Source organism: Perognathus longimembris, chromosome 18 (assembly GCF_023159225.1).
Source record: "Perognathus longimembris pacificus isolate PPM17 chromosome 18, ASM2315922v1, whole genome shotgun sequence".
Taxonomy (NCBI): domain Eukaryota; kingdom Metazoa; phylum Chordata; class Mammalia; order Rodentia; family Heteromyidae; genus Perognathus; species Perognathus longimembris.
In genome coordinates, this window is record NC_063178.1 from 36,755,106 (window position 1) to 36,782,790 (window position 27,685).

Consider the following 27,685-nt stretch of genomic DNA (forward strand, 5'->3'; position numbering starts at 1 on the left):
ATGTTAAGCAAATGATTAAGAGAGGAAAATTAGAAAATAACTAATAGTGAAAGTATGTTAGTGGAGGTGATGGAATACGTGAGGGGTAAACAGGAAGAACTAACAACATACAGAATAAAATTCAAATTTAACTGGCTCAGGCCACAACTAGTGACATTACCATAAGTGAAGAAATTAGTAAAAGTCAGTTATTCATGGAAGTGATTCCAACAACATAATTACTATCAGATGGAAAAAGGGAGTAAAGATTTAGTATACAACTTCTATACATTTGATCAAACATGTAAGTTTCATCTTAATGGGACTTCTTTCTCCCTTTGTGTGTTTTGTCCCAGAAGACAGGCAGAAAAATTCTATCTGGCCTTAAGAAGATGATGTAGCACTGGAGGCAAACGTGCAGCCAGGAACCCTGCACTGGAAGCCAAGATGGAGAAGACATCCACAGCCACCATGACCTTCCCCATGGCACTGTGCTACCACAGGCAGGAAGGTGAGCCACACACTACAGAACACCAGCATGCTGAAGGTCAGGAACTTGGCTTCATTGAAGGTGTCAGGCATGTTCCTGGCCAAGAAAGCCACAGTGAAACTGGCCAGGGCTAGTGTGCCCAGGTATCCTAAGACACAGTAGAAAGCATTGAGGGAGCCCTTGTTACACAGGATGATGAGATGACCATGTTCAGAGTGGGCATCCATGTCAATGAAGGGATGAGAAGTTCCCAGTCACAGTCCACAGAGAGTCACTTGGATCAGGGTGCAGATGGGAATGATGAAATTAGGAGCCTCTGATACCAGCAGCCACGTCATCCTTCTTCCTGGAGAAGTGATCTCAAGGCCAGAACCACAGTTATAGTTTTGGCCAAGACAGTTGAAACAGCTACAATGAATGCAACTCCAAATGTGGTTTGCTGCAGAATGCAGGTGAGTGTGTTGGGGCGGCCAATAAAGTGAAAGGAAGAGAGAAAACAGGAGATGAGGGAGATGAGCAGGATGTAACTGAGAGCCTGGTTATTAGCCTTGACAAAGGGGGTATTGTGATGTTTCACAAAGATCCCAAGAACAACTGCTGTGAATGTAGATAAGCAAAGAGCCATGCAGGACATCCCCAAGGGATATCTATAAGCCAGAAAACTTGCAGCTCTTAGGAATCACTGGTTTCTCTGTGCGTTGGCATACTGGTGATATGGACACTTCGCACACTGCTCCATATCTGATGAGGAAGTACAATAGCCATGAGTAACTTTTCAGTACGTAAAAACAAATTAGGAAATACCTACATAAAGATAGTTCTACCATGTCAATATTTAAAAGCATAAAAGTAAACATTACCAAGTATTACCAGCCATTTTCTCTATTTATTTCTTCATTTGTTCATGCTCTCACATGCCATTTCCACAATCTAGTTTTGAATCTAATTGAAACATTTTTACCCATAATAACTGTCATTCATATTATTTCTTGACATTTCTAATTTCCTAACAAAGTTTTCTAAACCCCTTCATGTTGCCATAATAATTCTCAGCCTTGTTTGCCCTCTTCAAACCCCTCATCCAAAATTGTAGATTGTTACGCTTGCACTTTCTTGTAATCTTCTGTCCAATATAAATCCAAGCCCTGTAGTCCTTCCTTGCAATTGTTATATTTGTCACTACTACTCACATGTAAAGCAGTGGCAAGCAGAGAATCAGCTCAATCCTTGAAGCTCTGAAATCATTCTATTCACAACAATTCTGCCTGCTTCCTTCATCAAACCCAACCCACAGCAGGTGCTCTGTTGCAAGAACACTAGTAAATAAAGATATGTAAGATTGCGGGGTTTCTTTTTTCTCTTTTTGAAGTCTAAAGGTAATTTTGAAGAAAAAGGGGGACCTTGTACTTAAAAAAATTATTTTCACTTATTATGATAGAAGTTAAGCTTCCATGACTGATTAGTTGAATGCACATGCACACAACAGACTAGAAAATGATCCTATACATAATTCAGAGCCTGTGATTCTTTTGTTCAAGGGGAAGTATTATTCATTGTCATGATTAGACTACTAAGTGAAGGAGGATTTGAGGCTGCAAATCAAATACATATGTTTTGCACTAGAAGAGAGTATGTATTTCTTTCTAAACTTGAACTCACCAGTCCCATTGGCCATCTCATCCTCTGATCAAGGATTGCAATCAAAGCAACAGGCAGCCTTCCCCTCCTGAGGGGATTTCCTGAATCCAGGACCACAATTTTCACTGCAGAAAGAATGAAGAGGCTGAAGAAAATCAAATAGTAGTCAGTTACTGCTCAGACTTCTACCCGACACTCCAAAAATTCCAGTGTTTTAATGAATAGGATTGTTAAGCATAGTATTTCTATGAACATAAATCTAGTCAGTTCAGTAAATGCTGTTATAAATTCCACATCATGTCACAAACATGTATACTATAGCCTTGATCTCTACCTATCCTCTTTTTTTTTTTTTTTGGCCAGTCCTGGGCTTTGGACTCAGGGCCTGAGCACTGTCCCTGGCTTCTTCCCGCTCAAGGCTAGCACTTCGCCACTTGAGCCACAGCGCCGTTTCTGGCCGTTTTCTGTATATGTGGTGCTGGGGAATCGAACCTAGGGCCTCGTGTATCCGAGGCAGGCACTCTTGCCACTAGGCTATATCCCCAGCCCTCTACCTATCCTCTTGAACTGTTGAGAAATGTAAGACCTTTGAAAGGTGGATGTTAACAGTGAGAAATATGTCCTAGCTGTCAGTCCTGTGGAACTTCCTTGAATTCATGTCATTCTTACATGTTGTCTCCTACTCATCTGAGACATTATGAGGAGAGAGGAAGAAGAATCTGCTTTGGAGCTTCGAAATTATGCGGTAAATCTCAGACATCTCTTTTATAGTGTTATATGAACTCCAGGCCCATCACATCTTATTTTTTTCAATGGCCATAGTATGAGAGACTTCTCACATAGTCTACATCATTGATTCCTCTCACCAAAGATACTTAAGAAGCACGACAACTAACCATTGAAGAAAACCTCCACAGAACAGAGCCAAATATATCTTTCAAACACATCAAGTGATTGATTCCTAGGGTACATTGTCCGAGCATAGAAACAAAAATGCCACTTATATTTTTTGATGGCATTCTATGTCAACATTTAGAAACACTGTTAACTTGTTTTTTTGGTGTTGTGTTTTTTTTTGTGTGCTAATCTTGTGGTTTGAACATATGGTCTGGACACTGGTCCTGGAACATTTTTTTTCCTCAAGGTTATCACTACAACTTGAGCCACAGCTCCATTTGAGGTTTTTTTTGGTGGCTAATTGAGATAAGTTCATCACATAATTTTCTTTCCACTGTGCTTTAAACTGACCTGTAATATTAGATCTGAGGACATCAGCCTTCTGAGAAGATAGGATTATAGGCATGAGTCAACATTGCCTATCCCTGTTAAAATAGTCTGTTCCCTTTGTACCTAAGAGTCAGTTAATACAATTTCTTAAGTTGGTAATATTTTAATGTGCCTGCACTATCACTGTATCTTATCTGAGTACATTGGAAACTGTATATACTGGTATTAGAACTAGGAAAGTGAAAGGGAATATAAAAATTGAGAGACAAAGGAGAAAAAGACAAATGAATACAAAAGCAATACTTGCAAAACCATTTGGTGTAAATCAACTGAACAACTCAGGGGACAGAGGGAAATGGGGAGGGAGAAGGGGGGAATGAGAGAGGAGGTAACAAACAGTACAAGAAATGTACCCAAGGCCTAAAGTATGAAACTGTAACCTCTCTGTACATCATTTGACAATAAATAAGAAAAAAAATTTTAAAAATAAAAAATAAATGTGCAAAACTATGTGGTTAATATGTGCATAGGGTATAAATTGTGTGTGTGTGTGTGTGTGTGTGTGTGTGTGTGTGTGTGTGTGTGTGACAGAATTAAGGCTTAAACTCGGGGCCTGGGCTTCGTATCTGAACTTTGTTGCTTAGGACTGGCACTTTATTTTTTTTTCAAATTTTTGTTATCAAACTGATGTACAGAGAGGTTACAGTTTCATACGTTAGGCATTGGATACATTTCTTGTACTGTTTGTTACCTCGTCCCTCATTCCCCCCTCACCCTTCCTTTTTCCCTTTCCCCCCATAAGTTGTTCATTTCACTTACACCAAATACTTTTGCAAGCATTACTTTTGTAGTTGTTTGTCTTTTTTTTACCCTATATACCACTGTTTCACAGTATTCATGGTTTCAATATACACAGATAAGATACAGAGATAGTGTAGGTACAACCACAGGAAGGGGATACAAGAGGATCATCAATAGTAGAACCTACAGTTACACATAGCACTTTGACAGTAGTTAGAAAAGTGATATAACAATCATTTCCATAACTTGGAGTTCATTTCACTCAGCATCATCTTATGTGTTCATAAGGGTAAAGCTATTGGACTCTTGTGATCCTCTGCTGTTACTAGCCTAAACCAGTGCTAATTATTCCCTATAAGGGAGACCATAGAGTCCATGTTTCTTTGGGTCTGGCTCACTTCACTTAGTATAATTTTTTCCAAGTCATTTCATTTCCTTACAAATGGGGCAATGTCATTCTTTCTGATAGAGGCATAAAATTCCATTGTGTATATGTACCACATTTTCCTGATCCATTCGTCTACTGAGGGGCATCTGGGTTGGGTCCAGATTCTAGCTATGACAAATTGTGCTGTGATGAACATTGTTGTGATGGTGGCTTTAGTGTGCTTTTGTTTATGGTCTTCGATAGATACCCAAAAGTGGGGCTGCTGAGTCATAGGGGAGCTCTATGTTTAGCCTTCTGAGGAATCTCCATACTGCTTGCCAGAGTGGCTGAACCAGTTTACATTCCCACCAACAATGAAGTAGGGTTCCCTTTTGGCCACACCCCCTCCAACAATTGCCATTGTTGGTTTTCTTGATCTAGGACATTCTTACTGGGGTGAGATGGAATCTCAATGTTGTTTTGATTTGCATTTCTTTTGTGGCCAGTGATGTAGACCAGTTTTTCATATGTCTCTTGGCCATTCTCATTTCCTCATCAGAGAAGTTTCTTTTTAAGTCTTTAGCCCACTTGATGAGGGGGCTATTGGTTCTTTGAGGATTTGTTTTGGAGGAATGTAATTTTTTTTAGTTCTGCATATATTTTAGATCTGAGGCCTTTGTCCGCTGTATGGCTGGTAAAGATCTTCTCCCAATCTGTGGGCTTTCTGTTTATTTGCAAGCTATGTTCTTTGCCCTGTAGAAGCCCTGCAGTTTGATGCAGTCCCATTTGTCCAACCTTTCTTTGATTTGTAACCTTTCTGGGTCTTTGTTAATGAAGTTCCGTCCTGTGCCAAGGAGCCCAAGTGTTTCTCCTACTCCTTCCTTTAGTGTTTTCAGGGTATCTGTTTTGATTTCGAGGCCTTTGATCCATTTGGAGTTGATTTTGGTGCAGGGTGATATATGAGGATTTAGTTTTAGTTAGTTGCATTTGTTGAACCAGTTTTGCCAGCACCATTTATTAAAGAGGCTATCTTTCTTCCATCCTATTTTTTTACCTCCTTTATCAAAGATCAAGTAGGCATAGTTCTGTTGGTTCATTTCTGGGTCTTCAATTCTGTTCCATTGGTCTTCTTGCCTGTTCTGGTGCCAATACCGAGCTGTTTTTATTATTATAGCTTTATAATACAGCTTGAAGTTGGGTATTGTAATTCCTCCAGCACTGTTCTTTCTGCTTAGGATTGTTTTTGCTATTCTAGGTCTTTTATTGTTCCATATGAATTTCTGGATTGCTTTCTCGATTTTATTAAAAAATGATTCTGGGATATTAATGGGTATTGCATTGAATTTGTAGATACCCTTTGGCAATATCACCATTTTGATTATATTAATCCTCCCAATCCAGGAGCATGGGAGGTTTTTCCATTTCCTTAGCTCTGCCTTAATTTCATTTTTCATGTTTTTGAAGTTCTCATCATAGAGGTCTTTCACTTCTTTGGTTAAGGTTATTCCTAGGTATTTTATGTTTTTTGAGGCTATTGCAAAAGGAGTTGCTTTCCTGATTTCAGCCTCGGTGTTTGGGTCATTAGCATATGGAAATGAAACTGGCACTTTAAATCTTGATCCACAGTTCCCCTTCCAGTTTTTTGGAGGTTAACTAGAGATAACTGCTTAAAAATGATGATATTCAATTCTCAGCCAACTACATACCTAGTATTAGAGGAATAAGTTGGCAGAACCCAAACAGGCATAAATATTAAGGGCAAATTTTTCTTACTGATATGTCCTTAAAGTCAATAAAGTTATAGCCAACATACCTCTACAGATTTTATGGCCCACTCTACCATATCAGCTGTCTTCAGAAAAAGACAGCTGATGACCATGTAGAGTATTTGGAGAAAACTTTCCTACATTTACCTCAAGTTGCAGACCTTCTGGAAAATTCCAAATGTTCAAAACGTCATACTCTGACCTCAATTTCTTTTTCTCATGCAAAATGACTTAATCTCCAGCAGGATTGTGAAATTGGATGTTCTTCAGGAAAGGGTGCAGCTGAAAGAGATATACCATCTTATGGTAAAAACCTTCACAGTGTTAACACTGAAAACTTGAACTAAGAAAAGTTCTTGAACGACTTTAATTTCTGCTTCAAAATTCAAATGTGAGTGTAGCATAGTGATCTAAAGAACTATCCCAGAAGAAAAATCTATGGAGGAATAAAAACAATCTTTTTAAATCCTAGTCACTCAGCAAAGAAGTAGGAGGCTTCTTTTCAGCACAAACTGATTCCATATAAATAATCTTGAATAGAGAATTCTCAGTTGCCTAGCTACAGTTTTCCACAATAATAAATTTATGACTCCCTATACTTTCAGTTTGATACAATTTTAATATGTGAAGCAGAACTAAACTAGAGGACTCATGAAAATTATGGATAATTCTGTTTTAGCAAGTCTCATTTCACTCTTACTTATCCTCATGGTGAAAAGGTAAACTTACAGTTTTCAGAACATTAGCTATGAACATGTTGAGGTTATTTGTAACTAAAAGAAGGTACACAAACATGGAATATATTTTGTCCATGCTACTAGCCTACATTTCCTTAAAGTGTTCCTCACAGACATTTAAACCAGTATAATTTCTTGCGTTTTGGAAAAATATAGCTGAAATATTTCATTTTATAAAATTAAAAAATAACAAGCTCTTTCTTCATGGTGTTTACCATCCAAAACAGAAGGCCTTACCTGTGCAGGGGTAGGCACCATCCCTTTTCTACTTCCCATTATTTGTACTTCTGTTTGATGAAGAAGCATCTCATGGAGAGCCTGGACCATAGCATACACAGGGTTGTATATATTGTAACTGTCCACACATGACATAGTCAAGTCAAAGTTATGCCTAGGCAACCAATCCAAGGAGGCCTCATGAGAACCTCTCTCTCATGTTACACAGCCAGACTCAGAATGTGAACAATGAAAGGACAGAAACCACAGCCAAGCAAGGAAAATATCTTCTGGGTATTTGAAAGGGTTAACTGCCTTGACAAAATCTGTGAATCCAGAAACATCTGGGTGATGGTGTGAAAAAATGAGAGGGACATGGAATGCCTGCCGAGCCAGCCGGCAGTGAACGGGAATCGTGACTGAGGGCGGCAAGGATTAAGGAAAAGGAAAAATACAAGACAAGAGAAAAAAGACAAGAGGCAAAGATGGGGTACGGGAGGTCTGCATCTCGAGATTGAAACTCAAGACTGCAGCCAAGTTTATTCTAACTCCCAGCTTATATGCAGTTTTGGAACCAGGGAATAGCATAGGGTTGTTAAAATTCAAGAACACAAAGAGGCTTTGAAGTTTGCAACATTTGATTACAGTAAACACAGGATAAGGTTGATTAACATAGGAATCTACTCCAGCGGACATAGCAAGGTGCGGACATAGCAAAGCAATTCCGGATAGTGGCTGTGAGCAAATGTCCTTGCATCTAGCATATCCTGGAGGTAACAGCACAGCCAGAGGTGAGAATGGATCTAGCTGCAAGTTTGGCTCCTGACATCTTGGCGACACGGGCACAGCCAGGGGTCAGGATGAGTCTGGCTGCTAGCTCGGCTCCCGACAGGAATGAAAGTAGATTGAAATATTTCCTTCTTGTAATTAACTCCCACTGTGAGTTCAATATACAAACTTTGCCTTTTATTAAAAGTTGCTAATCACAAATCACTAAATATAGTAGGGATTCATTATCTCCATATATGAAAAAAACCTTTGCTGAAGATTTGTTTATCTGGTTGTAACGTGCCATGATTTTGAAGGTATATGACACGGCATGGTTTGGAATCACTAGCTCAAAGGCTGCACAGACTCTCTTCTTGGCTATCTCTTCTTTCAATAGAGGAAGAATCCACAAGCCCTTCTAGTCTTCTAAGTTAAACAGTCCCACCCAGTTCCACCTGATGGGAAGCAATAAGGAGACCATGGCAGTGGCCATCAATGTGTCCTTTGGGCCATCTGATAGAGACAAAGGAACTTGCTATGGTCACTTAGGGCATGGTCAAAAGGTTCAAAGATAAGCTACAGGGAATGAAAACTAGACAGTTCATGAATGAGAAGATTTAAAACCATAACAATCTCAGTCATGATGTATATTAAATTACAGTTAGAAGTACATGGAAAGTAGGTGTTACTTTTAGTCTTTGAACAAAATGAATTATAAATTGTTTTTAATTATTGTACAACATTATTGATTAGTATGTACAATGCTTTTTGACCTTTGTCACCATTTTCATCAGCTCCTGTCATCCATATCAACCACATCGCCTTGTTTTCCTAGTTTTATTTTTACATAGGTACATTGAATCTTATGTTGTAATTGCTCACCATTCAAATCCTATTCCTCTGCCCCTTTCCACATCCCTTGAACACATACCCCTGTCAGACAAGATGTGCTCCAGCTTTCTTGTGTTTATTTTTTAAAATACTGTCTGTTAGTTGATCAAAGAACTTACATCATGAAATTCTACCATGTTTACCACACTTTAGTGAGATTGGGCATGAATACATGTAAATAAATATATTTGTTCCATACATCACATTATCTTTGAGTACTTACTCCTTGATATCACAATATTTGATAGGTTCATAAGTCCAGTCTCTTCCTATCATTCTCTTTTAACACCAAAGTGGCACCAAATTAAACATTTGTTAATATTCCTGTAATCCTCCCACTGTCACCTATGGAAACTTGTAGAGATTCAGCAGTGTCCCAATCTGGGCAGATATTATTCCTGATGATCCTGTAAGTACTGCTGTAGCCTTGTTGTCTCCCATACAGTTGTAGTTTGGAGTCTTGTACTTCCCAAATATGCAAATGAAGGGATTTTTAAATAGTGTCCAAGTTCCATATTGAACATCATAGATATCATATCCCAGAGTCAAGTTATGCAAAATATCAGGGTTTTTGTTCTTCTCTTCAATAGCAAAAGACAGGGCCAAATCCAACTGGTAGTTCCTGAAGATAAACCTGCATCATGAGCATAGAAATTCAGGAGAAGTTTTGATTTTGATGGATTAAATGCTTGTTTGGCTGCTATTGTATATATGTATATTGCAACTAGGGAAGGGAAGGGGAATATCAAAATGGAGAGACAAAGGATAAAAGAAAAACCAATGCAAGAGCAATACTTACAAAACTATGCTGGAAACCAACTGTACAACACATGGGGGAAGGAAATGGGGAGGGGGAATGATCAGTGAGGAGGTAACAAGGTGGATAAGAAATGTATGACCTGCCTCACATATAAAACTGTAACCCCTCTGTACACCACTTTGACAATAAAGAAATAAAAATAAAATGTTTGTTTTAACATGTAATAACAGAATTAAAATTTCCAATGTAACGGGCTAAAAATATAAAATATCTAAACATGAAAGGTTAATCAAAATTTTCACCATGACATTTATACACCTAATAATCAAGCTCTCACAAGTGAAATACATATGGATTCTCTAGATTCTCTAGACTAGTAGGGAAATGGAACCAAGGTTCCAGAATACCAGTATATGTGTCTTGTTTCCCAACAGAGGACTCCACATTAGAGTATATGAAGCAAGCAGAGCATGGCTAAATGTAAAAAAATATAAATTATCCACTAAGATTACCTTGCAAAGATATTTTCCAAAAGTGAGATAAAGGATAAAGGCATAAAGATATTTCAAGACAAGCATAGTTAAGAGAATATATCTCCAACAGACTTGTTCTACAACAATGCTAAAGTCTTTTAATCTTTTGCACAGAGGCCATGAACAAACAATAAATATATAAGAATATGTGATACTTATTAGTAAGTGTCTATAAAAGCAAGCTGACGATGTTCTAATAATTTCAATGCAGTAGCCAAATCGTACACATAATTTTTATAAATGGAGACACATGTTTAATATAACTATGTCTACTACTGACTACAGAACCATTTAAAATTTGATGTTCAATATCACAATCAGTGGGAGGAATACAATGCCATTTCTGTATTCATTTGTGTGTCTACAATATTTTATCTTCAAATATGAAATGAAAAATTTCATTAGAAATAAATGAAAATATTTAATCATCACATTTCTGTACATTTACTTATGGGATTTGACCATACCCCTCTGTTATTGTGTGTGCATTTTCTCTTTTACTTTCATCCTCATCATCCTGGAGAGTTGTCATCATTCCATAACATCTTGTTATATTCTATTTTAAGCCCCCTAATTACCAGAAAACATATAACAGTTAAATGAAAACTCATGACCCAAACACAGTACTATTGAATTCACATAATAACCATTGATGACTCTAAAAGGACAGAAAATGGAAGAAACTTCAGTAAACCTAGAGAATATGCTACATAATGTCAATAAGAAGATGTGATCTCTCAACAATGACGGGGAATAGAAATGCAGGAAATTCTATCAAGAGGAGCAAGAATGGCTGTATGAATAAAAAAAAAAAAACTAGGCCAAACAATAGGTTGATTCCAAGAAACTTCACTGCCAATGGCCCCCAATTTAAGAGATAGACACTAAACAAGCAGGTTAGTTGCATAAGGGCAGTGAAACCTGTGTAAAGACTATACTAGCTTAGCACCTACATTCACTGTAGAATTTAAAGATCCTAGGAAACAAGTTTCAATTATGCTTGAAGACGTTGGCAGATCAACATCCAGGTATTTATTTTATTTGAAAAATGTGATGGTTTCTACTGAGATAAGACCAATGAATAAATAGAAAAAAGGGATCTATTATTTGGACTCATGATTTATCAAAAGTGCTGAACAGTTCATTAAGACATTATTGGGTTCTAAACATATAAAAGTGAATGTTCTAGAAAATCAAACAAGAAATTATCATCTTTAAAAGATCCTGGAAGAGGCTTAGTAATGATGTTTTGCTTCTGTAATCCTCGCTACTCAGGAGGCTGAGATTTGAGGATCACGGTTCAAAAGGAAAACCAAAAGGAAAATTCATGACCTTATCTATAATTAACCAATATACCAGAAAATGGTTCAAATTATAGATCACCAGCCTTAATTTAAAAAGCTTTAAGAGGCAGTGGTGCCCAGACCCTGAGTTAAAGCCACAATACTGTCCCATCATAGTTATTAGAATAATAAAGTGATATATACTCTGTACAAATACACCAACACAATTATTCATGGACCTATTTTATTGTTTGAATTCTTCAGATAGTCTGGTGTTTTTAACTTGTTCTAGGCAAAATGAGGGTGATGGGATGTTACTTTCATGATGCATTCTTGTGACTGGCAATATTCATTGTAAATCAAGTGATCAGTAAGAATCGTAATACTGAGTCAAAAAAGGAAGACTGACTCACCCAGACTTTTTCCTTTTAATAATTACTTATTGTCAAAGTGATGTACAGTGTGGTTACAGTATCATATGTAAGGCCATTGGTACATTTCTTGTACTGTTTGTTACCTCCTCCTTTATTCCCCACCCCCACCCCCTTTCTCACTCCCCCCATGAGTTGTTCAGTTGGTTTAGAGTAAATGGTTTTGCAAGTATTGCTTTTGGAGTCATTTGTCTTTTTATACTTTGTCACTTGATTTTGATATTCCCTTTCACTTCCCTATTTCTAATACCAGTATATACAGTATCCAGGGTTCTCAGATGAGATACAGTGATAGTGCGGGAACAACCACAGGAAGGGGATACAAGAGGATCATCAACAAAAGAAGCTACGATTTCATATGGCATGTTGAAAGTTATTACAACAGTGATATAACACACATTTCCATAACATGGAGTTCATTTCACTTAACATCATTTTATGTGTTCATAAGGGCATAGCTATTGGGCTCTGGTAATCTCTGATGTGGCTATCCTAAATCTGGGCTAATTATTCTATATGATGGAAATCATAGAGTCCATGTTTCTTTGGCAGACCTTAAACTCTTGTTTTCTGAGCAACAGGGATTATAGGGATTATAGTATGGTTTCAGTGGCTCATCCCTGTCATTCTGGCTCCACCAGGAGACTAAGATATGAGTATCATGGTTCAAAGCCAGCCAAGGCAGGCAAGTCCCTGAGACTGTTACCTGCAACTAAATCCCAAAAAGCTGGAAGTGGAGGAATAGCTGGAGTCATTGAGAACTGTGGGAGAATAACTTCTCTGATCAGTGGAGGACTTAGTCTCCACACATTACTCTGATGCCTTATTAGCACACTAATAGGCCCTTGGGGAGACATTCCCAGTAAAGAGTTCCTTTGTGTTTGCTGGCCAAAGGAAACCACTCTGTCATGAGAATCTCCCCTTTCCCTGTACCAAGCCTCCCTTACGAGACTTGCTTGACCAGCTGCCATTAGCAAAAGTCTCTTCACAGGTAATAGAGTCTTGTTCAAAGTATTGAGCAAATAGTAGCTAGGTTGTAAAGTTTTGCCTTGACTGGTTTTTTCCTCTGTCAACAATCTTTGTAGTCACTCAGCTCTCTGAAATAGCTCAGCCCTTAATAGTAAACACTCTTTGAAGTAGCAACATTTTGTAGTAGGTAAACTTTTGTATTAGTTTCCTTCCTCCCATTAGTAGCATCCTCATTTTGCATTTGAGATGGATATCATGCTGTATTAACTTTTTCCCTGGAAGTTGCAAGTTGATTTCTAACCATATATAAACCCTGGCCCTCCTGAAATAAAGTGTGCATTGGTCCACTCACCTGCATCCCCCGTGTCCTGACTACGGTCGCACTTACCCAGGTCCAACAGAGAACCAATCACGAACAAAATCTAAAATACAGAATCTAGGCCCATGTTAAAGCCCCAGGACAAGTGCAAGCAGGCACACACACACACACACACACACACACACACACACACACACACAGTGACCTATTATAAACAAAACACATTGATGAAAGATGTGACATGAGTTCATGAATTTACCATTCAGACTTTCGTATCAGATAAAAAATTATTTTCCTGTCCTAATGCTAATGTGTTAAAATCAATCTCTCATACCCTATTGTCATTATAAGTTAAATGGAGAAAACTAAATGTATCTATAACTATTTCCAACTGCACCATCAAATCAAAGATGAAGAGAATTACACCCAGTACCTTCAATCACACCTACTCTGTTAAAATGGCGAAGTGTTTCAGGCAAAAGAATATGAGATAATTTATGAACTTGAGTTTAAGTCTTTTCAGTCAGGTTAAAGAAGACATTCAGGTGAGGTCTGAGAGAGACAGTTAAGTCACCAAAGTTTAGGGGAAATTTTGCTTCCTACCTGGGTTGGTCTGGGATTTTTTGAGAATATCATTCATACTAAATTTCAAAGAATGAGTTCCGTTTTTGCTATGGTTGAATATTGTCACCTGGGGAAGGAACAATAATATTGTGTTGAATCCTTGAAAATTTTGAAAACTATTTGATACCTTCCCATGACATATATTATGAAACTTGAAGGACTAGTTTTATTGAGTTGTTTATTTGATATGAATCACTTTTGTACTATCAAATCAAGGAATAAACTTTAGAGAGGAAACAATTTTGCCCGAGGTTGCAAAGCATGTCATTTTTATGTAGAACTTGTCCAACAGGATGTGGAATTGAGGAACAGCTTCCAATTCATATTTATTATAAGCATGAACTAAGGCCATTCCTATCTGGAGTCAGTGTATAATCCCTACATTTTGTATTCGAGTTCTCTTGATGAAATTAAAATAGCAGAAGTCAACATCAGGGGTTTATTAGTGAGAATTGCTAACTCGTCCTTTGACAAAGAACTGTAGATTGGAAATTATATGCTTCTGCAAAATATTAATGCTAGAAATTATAGGCACAGGAAGGAACTTCCTGAATAGAGTCCCAGGGGCACAACAGATAGGGGAGACTCGACAAATGGGACTACTACAAAATAAAAAGGTTCTGCACAGCTAAACACATAGCCACCAAACTAGAAAGACAGCCAACCATATGAGAAAGGATCTTCACCAGCACAGCAATAGACAAAGGCCTAATATCTGTCATCTACAGAGAACTCAAAAAACTAACCCCCTCCAAGCCCAGTAAACCAATTATTAAATGGGCAAAGGAGCTAAATGGAGAATTCACAGGAGAAGAGATAAAAATGTCAAACAAACATATGAGGAAATGTTCAACATCCCTGGCAGTAAAGGAAATGCAAATAAAAACCCCTGAGATACGACCTCATTCCTGTTAGAATGGCCTATACTCTGAACTCAGGCAACAACAAATGCTGGAGGGGATGTAGGGAAAGAGGAACCCTTCTCCACTGTTGGTGGGAGTGCAAATTAGTACAACCACTTTGGAGAACAGTATGGAGGTTCCTCAAAATCTCAACATAGACCTACCCTATGACCCAGCCATACCACTCCTAGGCATCTATGCTGAACAGCAGGTCTCAGGATATCAAAAAGACATCTGCACATCCATGTTTATCATTACACAATTCACAATAGCCAAAATATGGGAACAACTCAGATGCCCCTGTATAGATGAATGGATCAAAAAAAAATGTGGTATCTATACACAATGGAACACTACATAGAAATTAGAAATGGTGAAATATTGGTATTCTCAGGGAAATGGTCAGAACTTGAGCAAATAATGTTGAGTGAGACAAGCCTAGAACACAGAGAACAAAGGGGCACTGTCTCTTTGATATATGATTGTTAAGGTGGTGGGTTGGGGCAGACAGTAGAGACCAGGTCTGCGAAACAAAAAACTTCTTGCAGGGCTGGGGATATAGCCTAGTGGCAAGAGTGCCTGCCTCGGATACGTGAGGCCCTAGGTTCGATTCCCCAGCACCACATATACAGAAAACGGCCAGAAGCGGCGCTGTGGCTCAAGTGGCAGAGTGCTAGCCTTGAGCGGGAAGAAGCCAGGGACAGTGCTCAGGCCCTGAGTCCAAGGCTCAGGACTGGCCAAAAAAAAAAAAAAAAAAACTTGCAAATGGTATTTCCACAAGTTTGGGTCAGCGATCTTACATTATGTATCTAAAAACCAAACAACTACTAAACATAAAAAGGTCTAAACTAGATCTCTCAGTGGATCACAATAGCTCAACAGCTATGCAAGTATGATCATATAAGACAAGGATAAGCAAACGCTATTGTTGACATTATGTTTAATGTTCTAGTTGAATTTCCTTTGGTGTACGCCATGTTGCTATTGTATATGTTATTGTTACACTGGGTATTGTACATATGCCTAGCTAATCTAGGAAAGAGAAAGAAAAACGAGGGTGTAAGATATCACAAGAAATGTACTCATTGCCCTATTATGTAAATGTACCCCTTTTGCACAACACCTTGTCAACAAAATGTAATTAATAAAAAAAAGAGATTATCACCTTCAATACTCTCATGGGAATGGAATGAGTTACATTTTTATTGCTTATTTTTGTCTAGATTAAGTTCCTCTCATAAAGGTCATAAGAACTAGAGGGTCCTCATTTCACTGATGAATTTTCAAATACATTCGCAGGTGGATAACTTATACTCCGGGTTGTCATTCATGTACTTTTGTACCTGGATCTAAGTTTGTATAAAACAAACTGGCCAATTTTCATGCATATGTTCTGGAAAACAGGGGTAGTTTCTGAAAACAATAGCTGCATTTCTTTAGTGGAAAAACAGTGAAGGAGGAGGTAATCTTATTTCAAATGCACTTTATGTATATGTGGAAATAATACAAAGCAAAGCCTCCATAATATAACTTGCATCAGCTCAAAAACAATAAAAAAAATTAAAATTCCTACCCCCTAAAATTTCACTTTTGTGACAGTGAATAAAAATTGAAGATTAGGTTTACCTCAAGAATTTAAAACTACCTGTGTTGGGGGCTCATGCAGGTACTTGTAGCAGATTAAGATTTAAGGATTCTGAGTCAAAGCCATCTGGAGCAGAATAGTCCATGATAAACTTAGCGCTAGTTATCAACAAACATAAATCAGAAGTTGATGTGTGGTTCAATTGGTAGTGCATCAGGCTTGACGATAAAAAGGCCAATCAAGAGTGCAAAGCCATTCAAGAGCCAATGGCTCACACCTATAATTCTAGCCACCTCAAAAATCTGAAAATTAACCAAAGAAAGAAAAGATATGGGTGAAAAAAAAAAGATGTGAGCAATGGTATAAGTTATGGTCATAAGTAGAGTGAGTGTCTATAATCAAAGTTATCCTAATGCCAGTAGGTATAGAGTTAAGTCAAATCTCTCACTCACTAATGCCTAATTGCAGTGCTCCACTTATCTATAAAAATGGATTCATGGATAAATGTTGCTTTCTGTAGTCAACGCCATGAGTAAAATTTTACTATCTCCGACCACACTTTTCTTTATGGGTGCTAACAAACCCATCAGTGACAAGTATAATGCTCAATGTATGGATATTTTCACACAAACAATAGTATTCAAGCATATTTTGGGAAATTAAGAGAAGAAAAATCAGTTAAACATGGGTAAAGAGTGGGGAATAAGAAAAATAAGCTAAGCCAGGCACTAATGCCTCATGCCTGTTTGTTAATTACTCTGGAGGCTGAGATCTGAGGATGATTTTTTTGAAACTATCTTGGGCCACCATGTCTATGAGACTCTTATCTCCATTTACCAACCAACAATTGCCACATGTGCAGCTGTGGAACATTATAATATACTTGCCCATGAACGTACAATAGGTATTAGAATATGCTTCCTATTATAAATGAAGTACTGAACAGCATATATACTTTAAAATAGGACAGCAAAAATACTTTCTAATGAGGTCACTACTCTTCCATTATACTTGTATATCCATTACATTATATAAGATTTTATCACTTTGGTTTTTAAGTTCTTAATAGCACATAGAACTATCAGAGGATTTATAGATACATGTTACCTGTATGCATGCACTCAACCCCAGTCTCACAAGGTAGTGGCGTTGCTTCATATCATACATATATTTATATTTTCTTTAGGAATTTACATGTTGATTTGCATAGTGGACGAGTGATATTTCATTACTATAAGTCATGTATAAGTGTTCCCTTTACTTTCATTCTACCCAACATTTGTTATTAGTCTTCTCCAAGACAGATTTGCAAAGGTTGATGCAAAGGTTGTTGAGCATCTTTATGTGTATTTGTATTAGCAATTTATACTTCTAGCTTTCAAAGTGTCTTTACGTTTGTTTGCCAATTTACTAGTTGGCTTGTTGATTTCTTAAAAGTTTACTTTTCTAAACTTCCTGCACATCCTGGTTATAATTCACTTTCAAGCTGTTTAGCTGGCTAGTTAAATCTGTTTACATGGTTATGCCAAAGGTTTTTAGTTTAATGCAATGCTATTTTTCTCTTATTCACTGATCTATTTGAAGCTCTAATCAGGGCCTGTCTGCATATACAAAATGTTTCATTGTTTTTTTAAAAAATATTATTTATCTTCAAAGTAATGTACAGAGGGGTTACAGTTTCATATGTAAGGCAATGAGTAGATTTCTTATCAAACTTGTTACTTTGTTTGTCCTTTGTTTTTCTCCCATCTTCCCCCCTCCTCGGTTCCCTCCCCACCTTCCCCTAGTTGTAGTTGGTTTACAGTATATTGTCTTGTAAGTATTGATGTTTCATTGGCTCACCTTTTACACTCTGTCTCTCCATTTTTGTGTTCCCCTTCCCTAGTTCCTGTAAACCTACATAAAGTACGCAGTGAACCAAAGAAGGTTAGAGTTACGTCGGGGATAAAACCATGGGGATGAAAGACAAAAGAAAAATGCATAATTTCATATGGTACATTGAAAATAACAATGACAAATATAAACCACTTATTTCCAAATCCTGTAGTTAATTTCACTTAGTATCATCATATGCAATCGTGTGTACATTGAGCTATTGTGCTCCTCTGCTAGGATTATCCTAGACAAGTACTAATTGTTTCCTATGAGTGAAACCATAGAGCTTATTTTTGGGGGGGTTGGCTCACGTTACTTAGTATGATTTTTTTCCATGTCTTTCTATCACCTCACGAATGGGGCCAAGTCATTCTTTCTAGTAAAAGCATAGATTTCCATTGTGTATCTGTATCACATTTTCTTGATCCACTCATCTACTGAGGGGCATATGGGTTGGTTCCATATTTTAGCAATGGTAAATTGTGTGGCGATAAACATAGTTGTCCTGGTAGCTTTAGTGTGATCTTGCTTGTAATCCTTTGAGTAAATGGCCAAAAGCAGGGTTGTTGGGATGAAGGGGAGCTCTGTTTAGCCTTTTGAGGAATGCCCACACTGCTTTCCAGTGTGGTTGAACGATGTTTTTGTTATCTGTACTGTAGTGCTTTCAGTTTTCAGTCTTTAATTTCTAGGAATTTGTAAAGCAGAGATAATTCATTACTTAGAACATAGTAGAATAACTGACCACATTGTTCAGAAGATGGCTGGAATTGTAGTCATAGAGGGAGAAGCTCTGTGATTGGAAACATTTAATCACCACAATTGTATCCCGTTTGTGTATACATGTGGGGCCTTTTGAGCCAGAGGTATCCTGCCTGATTTGTAGACTAGAAGTCTCCCTAAACTGTAACTAACCACAGGCATCACATCCTTCACAACTGGGGACAAGTCAGTAACTGAGACCAGAATGTGGAATTGAGGTTTGAGCTGCCAGGGTACCTATAGCTTTCTGTCAGCTTCTGATCCTAAGGTTCGATTCACCAAGTTGGTTTTTGTTTTGTTTTGATTTTTGTTTTTGTTTTAAATTCTCTGTAGGGGAGTATGTGCAGAAACTAAGGTATAAAATCAACATGTGATAATACTTTTTAAGTGTTGTTAGATCTCAATTCATTTCGCAGATATATTTATTTTATTCCCTCTTATATTCTCACAGAAATTAAAAGTATTCAAGTTCCAAGTCTGAGATATACATTAAAAATAGTCAAACCAAAAATGCCATCTATATCCTACAAAATTAACAAGGGTGAGGAATGGGGCTTTGTTAAATAGAAACTCCTTTGTACAACTTCTTAAAGATTTTTTAAACCTACTCAGAGAAAAAGCAAAAACAAAAACAAAAAAGACAAACCATGATGTCTGAGATTTCTTACAAACCTGATATTACACTAAACCTCATGCAGTTGCACATACAATTCACAGTTTTGACCAAGAACAGTGATTGAGAGAGAGAGAGAGAGAGAGAAAGAGAAAGAGAAAGAGAGAGAGAGAACATCCTGAGTAATTTAAAAAGTTACTTTTGGTGCATGTGTCATACTGAGACTTGAATTTGGGGCCTTGGATTTACATTTGACTTCCATTGTTGTTGTTGTTCAGGTCCTGGGGATTGAATTCAGGCCTGGGATATGTCCCTGAGCTTTTCCCCTTCAAAGCTGACATGGTACTACTTGAGTCACAGCTCTACTCCTAGTATGTTGTAGGCTCATTGGAGATAAGTGTACCATTGACTTTCCTACTCTGGCTGGCTTTGAATTCCAGTCTTAGACCTCAAACTTCTGAATAGGTAGGATTATAGGCATGATCACCAGTGCCCAGATAACATGTGATTATACATACACACATTATATATATATATATATATACACACATATATATGTATATGTATATATATATATATATATATATGTACATACACACATACGTATTGCTGGTCCTGGGGCTTGAACTATGTGTGTGTGTGTGTGTGTGTGTGTGTATTTGAGTTTGTGTGAGAGTGGGGGGGGATAAGCCTAATGGCCCCTGATGAGATTGCATTCTCTTGCCATTTCCCTCACCACAGCTCCATTATCTTCCTTGTTGTTGGGGCTCCCTTCCAGTCCCATGAGTTTTTTGTGGCCACAGAGGGGCCTGTGAGTTCCATTAAACAAAATAGCAAGTGGAAAAACCATGTTATTGTGCCCAGCTCTTTGATTTTGTCTGTTTGATACCTTCACATGAAAGAAGCCCCTGCCCCCCCTTATAAAGTCACCCCCAAAATAAGCCATCCAATAGCTGGATGCCAGAGCCAGCCTAGGAAAGCAGGAAAGTAACTCTGGGGTGGAAATGGGGCACCATTCAGAGAAAGTCTCTGAGGCAGCAAGGGTTTGGGGGGCAAAATGCATGAGCCCCACGTGAAAGAAACCTCACAGGACCAGGGAACAGTCATCAGGATGGTGTGCGTGTATAATACATTGTGTGATATATATTTATACCCCAGTGAGAACGTGAGGTCCTGAGTTCAAGTCCCAGGAGTCTTCACCAACACAGCAAACCTGCCATGCTTTTCCTGCATGATCGCGGTCCCCAGGAAATGCACAGGTCCCTCTCCTGTGTCCTCCTATCACCCAAACCCCTGAATTTTATTTTATAATTATAACTTTTTTTGTCAGTCAGGTGTCTTGAACTCAGGGCCTGAGCACTGTCCCTGGCTTCTTTATGCTCAAGGCTTGCACTCTGTCACTTGAGCCACAGTGCCAGTTCTGGCTTTTTCTATATATGTGATGCTGAAGAATCAAACACAGGGCGTCATGCATGCTAGGCAAGCACTCTGCCATCAGGCCATATTCCCAGGCATGATGGTGACATTTTCTTAACTCATTTACAGCTCTTGAAAGATCGCTCAGGGCCAGCATTCATGGGTGGCAGGCTTAAATTTGTACTTGGTTCTATTTCTTAAAACTATTTTGTTCTACTGCAACGTATGGCTCCTAAGCTGCTACTAAATACACATGGCAATTGCATAGTATATTTTAACACATTGCTTATTCTTGTAAAAGAGTTATAGTATGGCAAATTTTAGAGATTGTATATATTTCAAGAACTTCTAAAGGAAATAAAAATCTCCAGGTCTTCATGTTTAGTTTTGTTTAAATAGAAGGTACAAGATAAAATTCAACTGGTCAAGTCTCAAACTGAATAGATCAAGCAGCAGAACTACCAGCAGGTTGGTACTATTAGATAGTTTGACTTTTGTTTGTATAGCAAAATAATGTAATCCATGACTGTCTAAAAGTATACTTGCCACTTAAAACTTTTCATTGAGAATAAAATGTTCTCTTACTGCTGTCCTATAACAGAAACCAATTTGCTGTGCAATAGCTAAGAAAAAATACTACTTAAGAAAATACTGTGTAAATTCTAGCTGTAAATATTCTCGAATGCTTCTTCTAGCAGGTCAACTTAAAATATGTGGACCTTCTCCTTAAAGAAACATCAGTAACTGGAGGGAAACTAAGAAATACATAAATTAGAAGCAATCACATGTTATTACTTAAAAGTGTTTCAAGATGCAATTCCACTTGGTAAAAATAAAATTATTTTTTTTTATTATAACTCACAGATTTCTTTAAGGTTAAATCAGATAGGCTAGAATGTATTTGGAAAGACAAAGAATTGGCATGCTTGTTGACAAGTAGATTCTTTAGTCGAGAAGTTTATAGTCAAGGAATAAATACCACATGTGACAACAGTATGCTTGTGCATATTATGTAAAGCTAGTGTTTCTGTTATGTGTAAGGAAGATAACTTTTGGATTTCATTAAAATATTTTTGACTTTCCAAAGTGTAAATATTTAAAACAGTGAAATATAATTAAAGTGCTATGAACATAACAAATAAATTCTTACTGAAGAGTTTTGACAGTCACAGTGCAAATTGGAATTAGTACTTTATTTTATAAATTTGTGTATTTCTTATTTACACCACATGATTAAAGTCAAGGTTCTAGAATGAAGAGTAAATAATATTTTTGTCTTATTCTTGTCTTAATTGATATGTGAGAATTTAATTTTGTTGTTGTAAAGAATGCTCTGTTGTTTTTTTTATTATAAAACTGATGTACAGAGAGGTTTCAGTTTCATACGTTAGGCCTTGGATACATTTCTTGTACTGTTTGTTACCTTGTCCCTCATACCCTCTCCCCCCCTCCCCCTCCCCATTACCCTTTCCCCCCCTGAGGTGTTCAGTTCACTTACACCAAACAGTTTTGCAAGTATTGCTTTTGTAGTTGTTTCTCTTTTTTTACCCTGTGTCTCTCAATTTTGGTATTCCCTTTCAATTTCCTAGTTCTAATACCAGTATACACGGTTTCCAATATACTCAGATAAGATTACAGAGATAGTGTAGATACAATCACAAGAAGGTGATACAAGAACATCCTCAACAGTAAAAACTACAGATACACATAGGATGTTGAAAGTAGTTACAACGGTGATACAACAACCATTTCCATAACATGAAGTTCATTTCACTTAGCATCATCTTATGTCATCATAAGGGTATAGCTCTTGTGATCCTCTGCTGTGACTTGCCTAAACCTGTGCTAATTATTCCCAATAAGGGAGACCATAGAGTCCATGTTTCTTTGGGTCTGGCTCACTTCACTTAGTATAATTTTTTCCAAGACCTTCCATATCCTTACAAATGGGGCAATGTCATTCTTTCTGATAGAAGCATAAAATTCCATTGTGTATATGTACCACATTTTACTCATCCATTTGTCTACGTAGGGGCATCTGGGTTGGTTCCAGATTCTCGCTATGACAAATTACGCTACAATGAACATTGTTGTGCTAGTGGCTTTACTGTGATTTTGTTTGTGGTTTTTTGGATAGATACCCAAAAGTGGGGTTGCTGGGTCATAGGGGAGTTCTACATTTAGCCTTCTGAGGAATCTCCATACTGCTTGCCAGAGTGGCTGAACCAGTTTACATTCCCACCAACAATGAAGTAGGGTTCCCTTTTGGCCACATCCCCTCCAACAATTGTTATTATTAGTTTTCATGATATATGACATTCTTACGGGGGTGAGATGGAATCTCAATGTAGTTTTGATTTGCATTTCTTTTATGGCTAGTGATGTAGAGCACTTTTTCATATGTCTCTTGGCCATTCTCATTTCCTCATCAGAGAAGTCTTTTTGTAAGTCTTTAGCCCACTTGATGAGCGGGCTATTGGTTCTTTGCGGTTTTGTTTTGAAGAAAGGTAATTTTTTTAGTTCTGCATATATTTTAGAGATGAGGCCTTTGTCTGTTGAATGGCCGGTAAAGATCTTCTCCCAGTCTGTGGGCTTTCTGTTTATCTTGCAAGCTATGTCCTTTGCCTTGCAGAAGCTCTGCAGTTTGATGCAGTCCCATTTGTGTAACCTTTCTTTGATTTGTAGCATTTCTGGGTCTTTGTTAAGGAAGTTCCATCCTGCGCCAAGGAGCCCAAGTGTTTCTCCTAATCCTTCCTTTAGTGTTTTCAGGGTGTCTGTTTTGATTTCGAGGTCTTTAATCCATTTGGAATTGATTTTGGTGCAGGGTGATATATAAGGATCTAGTTTTAGTTTGTTGCATGTGTTGAGCCAGTTTTTCCAGCACAATTTGTTAAAGAGGCTATCTTTCTTCCAAACTATTGTTTTAGCCCCTTTAACAAAGATAGTAGGCATAGTTCTGTGGGTTCATTCCCGGGTCTTCAATTCTGTTCCATTGGTCTTCAGGCCTGTTCCGGTGCCAATACCAAGCTGTTTTTATTACTATAGCTTTATAATACAACTTGAAGTTGGGTATTGTAATTCCTCCCACACTGTCCTTTCTGCTTAGGATTGTTTTTGCTATTCTAGGTCTTTTATTGTTCCATATGAATTTCTTGATTGCTTCCTCTATTTCATCAAAAAATGGTGTTGGGATATTAATGGGTATTGCATTGAATTTGTAGATATCCTTTGGCAATATTGCTATTTTGGTTATATTAATCCTCCAAATCCAGGAGCATGGGAGGTTTTTCCATTTCCTTATTTCTGACTTAATTTCGTTTTTCAGGCTTTTAAAGTTCTCCTCAAAGAGGTCTTTCACTTCTTTGGTTAAGGTTATTTCTAGGTATTTTATGTTTTTGGGGGCTATTGCAAAGGGAGTTGCTTTCCTGATATCAGCCTCGGTCTTCGGGTCGTTAGCATAGAGAAAGGCCATTGATTTTTGAAGGTTTATTTCATATCCTGCCACTTTGCCAAAGTTTTGGATCAGCTCTAGTAGCTTGGGGGTAGAGTCTATGGGATTCTTTAGGTATAGGATCATATCATCTGCGAAGAGACAAAGTTTAACTTCATCTTTACCTACTTGGATCCCATTTATATTTTCTTCTTGCCTGATTGCTCTGGCTAGGAATTCTAGTACTATGTTGAAGAGCAGGGGAGAGAGTGGACATCCCTGCCTTGTTCCTGATTTTAAAGGGAATGGCTTTAGCTTCTCACCATTTAGAGTTATGCTTGCTGTTGGTTTGTCATAAACTGCCTTGATTATATTCAGGAATGTTCCCTGGAATCCCAGTTTTTCGAGGGCTTTTAGCATAAATGGGTGCTGGATTTTATCAAATGCTTTTTCCGCATCCAAAGATAAAACCATGTTGTTCTTTAGCTTGCTCCGGTTGATGTGGTGGATTGCATTAATTGACTTGCATATATTAAACCAACTTTGCATCCCTGGGATGAATCCAGTTTGATCGTGGTGTATAATTTTTTTGATGATCTGTTGAAGTCGATTGGCCAGAATTTTGTTGAGAATTTTTGCGTCTATGTTCATCAGGGAGATCGGTCTATAGTCCTCCTTCCGTGATGAGTCCCTGCCTGGTTTTGGGATGAGGGTTACACTGGCTTCATAGAATGAGTATGGAAGTGAACCTTCTCTTTCAATTTCATTGAAGAGTTTGAGAAATATTGGTGTGAGTTCTGTTTTGAAGGCCTTGTAGAATTCTGCAGTGAATCCGTCTGGATCTGGGCTTTTCTTGGATGGGAAATCATTTATTGCCGTTTCTATTTCAATACTGGATATGGGTCTGTTTAGAAGGTTTAAATCTTCATGATTCAGTTTGGGGATATGATTTTTTTTCTAGGAAATAATCCATTTCTTCCAAGTTCTCTAATTTGTTATCATAAAGTTTTGCAAAATAGTCCCTTATTATTTCCCGAATTTCGGTTATTTCTGTGGTGATGTTACCTGTTTTATCTCTTATCTTGTTTATTTGAGTGTGCTGTCTTTGTTTTTTGGTCAGGTTTGCCAAGGGTCTGTCTACCTTGTTGATTTTTTTCAAAGAACCAACTCTTTGTTTTGTTGATTCTTTTGATGGGTTTTTTCCTCTCTAATTGATTTAATTCTGATTTGATTTTAATTATTTGCTTCCATCTATTGATTTGGGGTTTGGCTTGTTGTTCTCTCTGAAGGAAATTAAGGTGCTTACTGAAGTTTTAGAGTGGCTGTTTCTCCAGTTTGTTGATGTATGCACACAGAGATATAAATTTTCCTCTGAGTACTACCTTTGCTGTGTCCCAAAGGAGCTGGTACTTTGTGTCCTCAACTTGGTTTAATTCCATAAACATTTGAATTTCCGTTTTAATTTCTTCAATGACCCTCTGATGGTTCAGCAGTGTGTTGTTTAGTCTCCATGAGTTGTAGCAATTTCTGTGGTGGCTGTTTGAGTTGAGCTCTAATTTTATTCCATTGTGATGTGAGAGAATGCAGGGAATGGTTTTGATACTTCTGAATTTTTACAGATTTTCTTTGTGCCCTAAGATGTGATCTATTTTGGAGAATGTTCCATGTGCTGTCAAAAAGAATGTGTATTCTGTCCTTGCTGGTTGGAATTTCTGTAGATGTCGATTAAGTCTAGTTGGTCTATGCAATTGTTTAGTTCTGTGGTTTCTTTGTTCAGTTTTTGGCGCGTTGATCTGTCCAGAGGTGATAGTGGAGTGTTAGAGTCCCCAACTATCAATGTGTTTGCATCTATGAGTGTTTTTAGAGACAGTAGTGTTAGTTTGATGAACTTGGGTGCTCCTGCATTTGGTGTGTAGATATTTAGAATGGTTATATCTGGCTGTAGGAGAGATCCCTTTACTAGTATGTAGTAACCTTCTTTGTCTCTTCTTACCTTTTTTAATTTGAAGTCAATTTTGTCTGATACTAGGATTGCAACTCCAGCCTGCTTATGGGGGCCATTTGCTTGATAGATATGTTTCCAGCCTTTCAATTTTAGAAGATGTTTACTTTTGCTGGATAGATGTGTCTCTTGGAGGCAGCAGAAAGTTGGATCTTGATTTTTGATCCAACTTATGAGCCTATGTCGTTTGATTGGAGAATTAAGTCCATTATTGTTGAGAGTTAGGATTGAGAGATGATCGTTTGTTCCTTTCATTATCACTATCTTGTTTAAAGCTGTGTCTTCCCATTTCTTGATCTGATGTTTACTAATTAGGGTTCATTTCTCTGTCTGTATTGGGATATTGATTATTATCCCTGTATGGTACATCTTTGAAGACTTTCTGTAAAGCTGGTTTGGTGGAGATATATTGTTTCAGTTTTTCCTTACTGTGGAAGACTTTTACTTGACCTTCGGCTATGAAAGAGAGTTTGGCTGGGTACAGAATTCTTGGTTGGTAGTTATTTTTATTTAGTGTTTGGTATACTTCATTCCAGGCTCTCGTTGCATTCATGGTCTCTGCTGAGAAGTCTGGGGTAATTCTGATTGCTTTTCCTTTATATGTGATTCTTTTCTTTTCCCTAACAGCTTTGAGTATTTTTTCCTTGCACTCTACTGAACCTGTTTTGATCACAATGTGTCGGTGGGATGTCCTATTCTGGTCTGGTCGATTTGGGGTTCTAAATGCTTCTTGTATCTGTATAGGCCTTTCCTTCTGGATATTTGGGAAGTTCTCAGCTAATATTCTGTTAAATAGGTTGCCTATCCCATTAACCTCTTTCTCCAAGTTTTCCTCAATACCTATTATCCTTAAATTGGGCTTCCTGATCGTGTCTTGAATCTCCTATAGCGATCTGTTTTGTTGATTGGACTGGATTTGTATTGATTTTTTATCTTTCTCCATAGAATCTACGGAATCTTCAGCTCCTGAGATTCTATCCTCTGCTTCAGTTAGTCGGGACTGTAGGCTAGCTACTTGATTTCGAATCTCTTTTGCTTCTGACTGTTCTTTCCTGATAATTTCCATGTCATTTCTTAGGTGTTGTATGGACTTGTTTACTTCATTAACTTCATTACTTTGGTTTTGAGAGTTGTCTCTCAAATCTTTAAGCTGGTTTGCTATCTTTTCATTTGACTCTTGAAGTTCATTTATCCTTCTATTTGTGGATGCCATGAAAATCTCCATTAATTTTTCTTTGCCTCCTCATGCTCTAGAATAATTGACTGAAGAGATTCGAACTTTTCATTTATCATGTTTATCAGTA

At 37.7% G+C, this 27,685-nt stretch overlaps 1 pseudogene; it reads right to left on the reverse strand.

Annotated features, from left to right (window-relative positions):
- Positions 1 to 295: 295 nt before the first annotated feature.
- Positions 296 to 10,705, reverse strand: LOC125366941 (annotated as a pseudogene).
- Between the last annotated feature and the right edge of the window lie 16,980 nt (positions 10,706 to 27,685).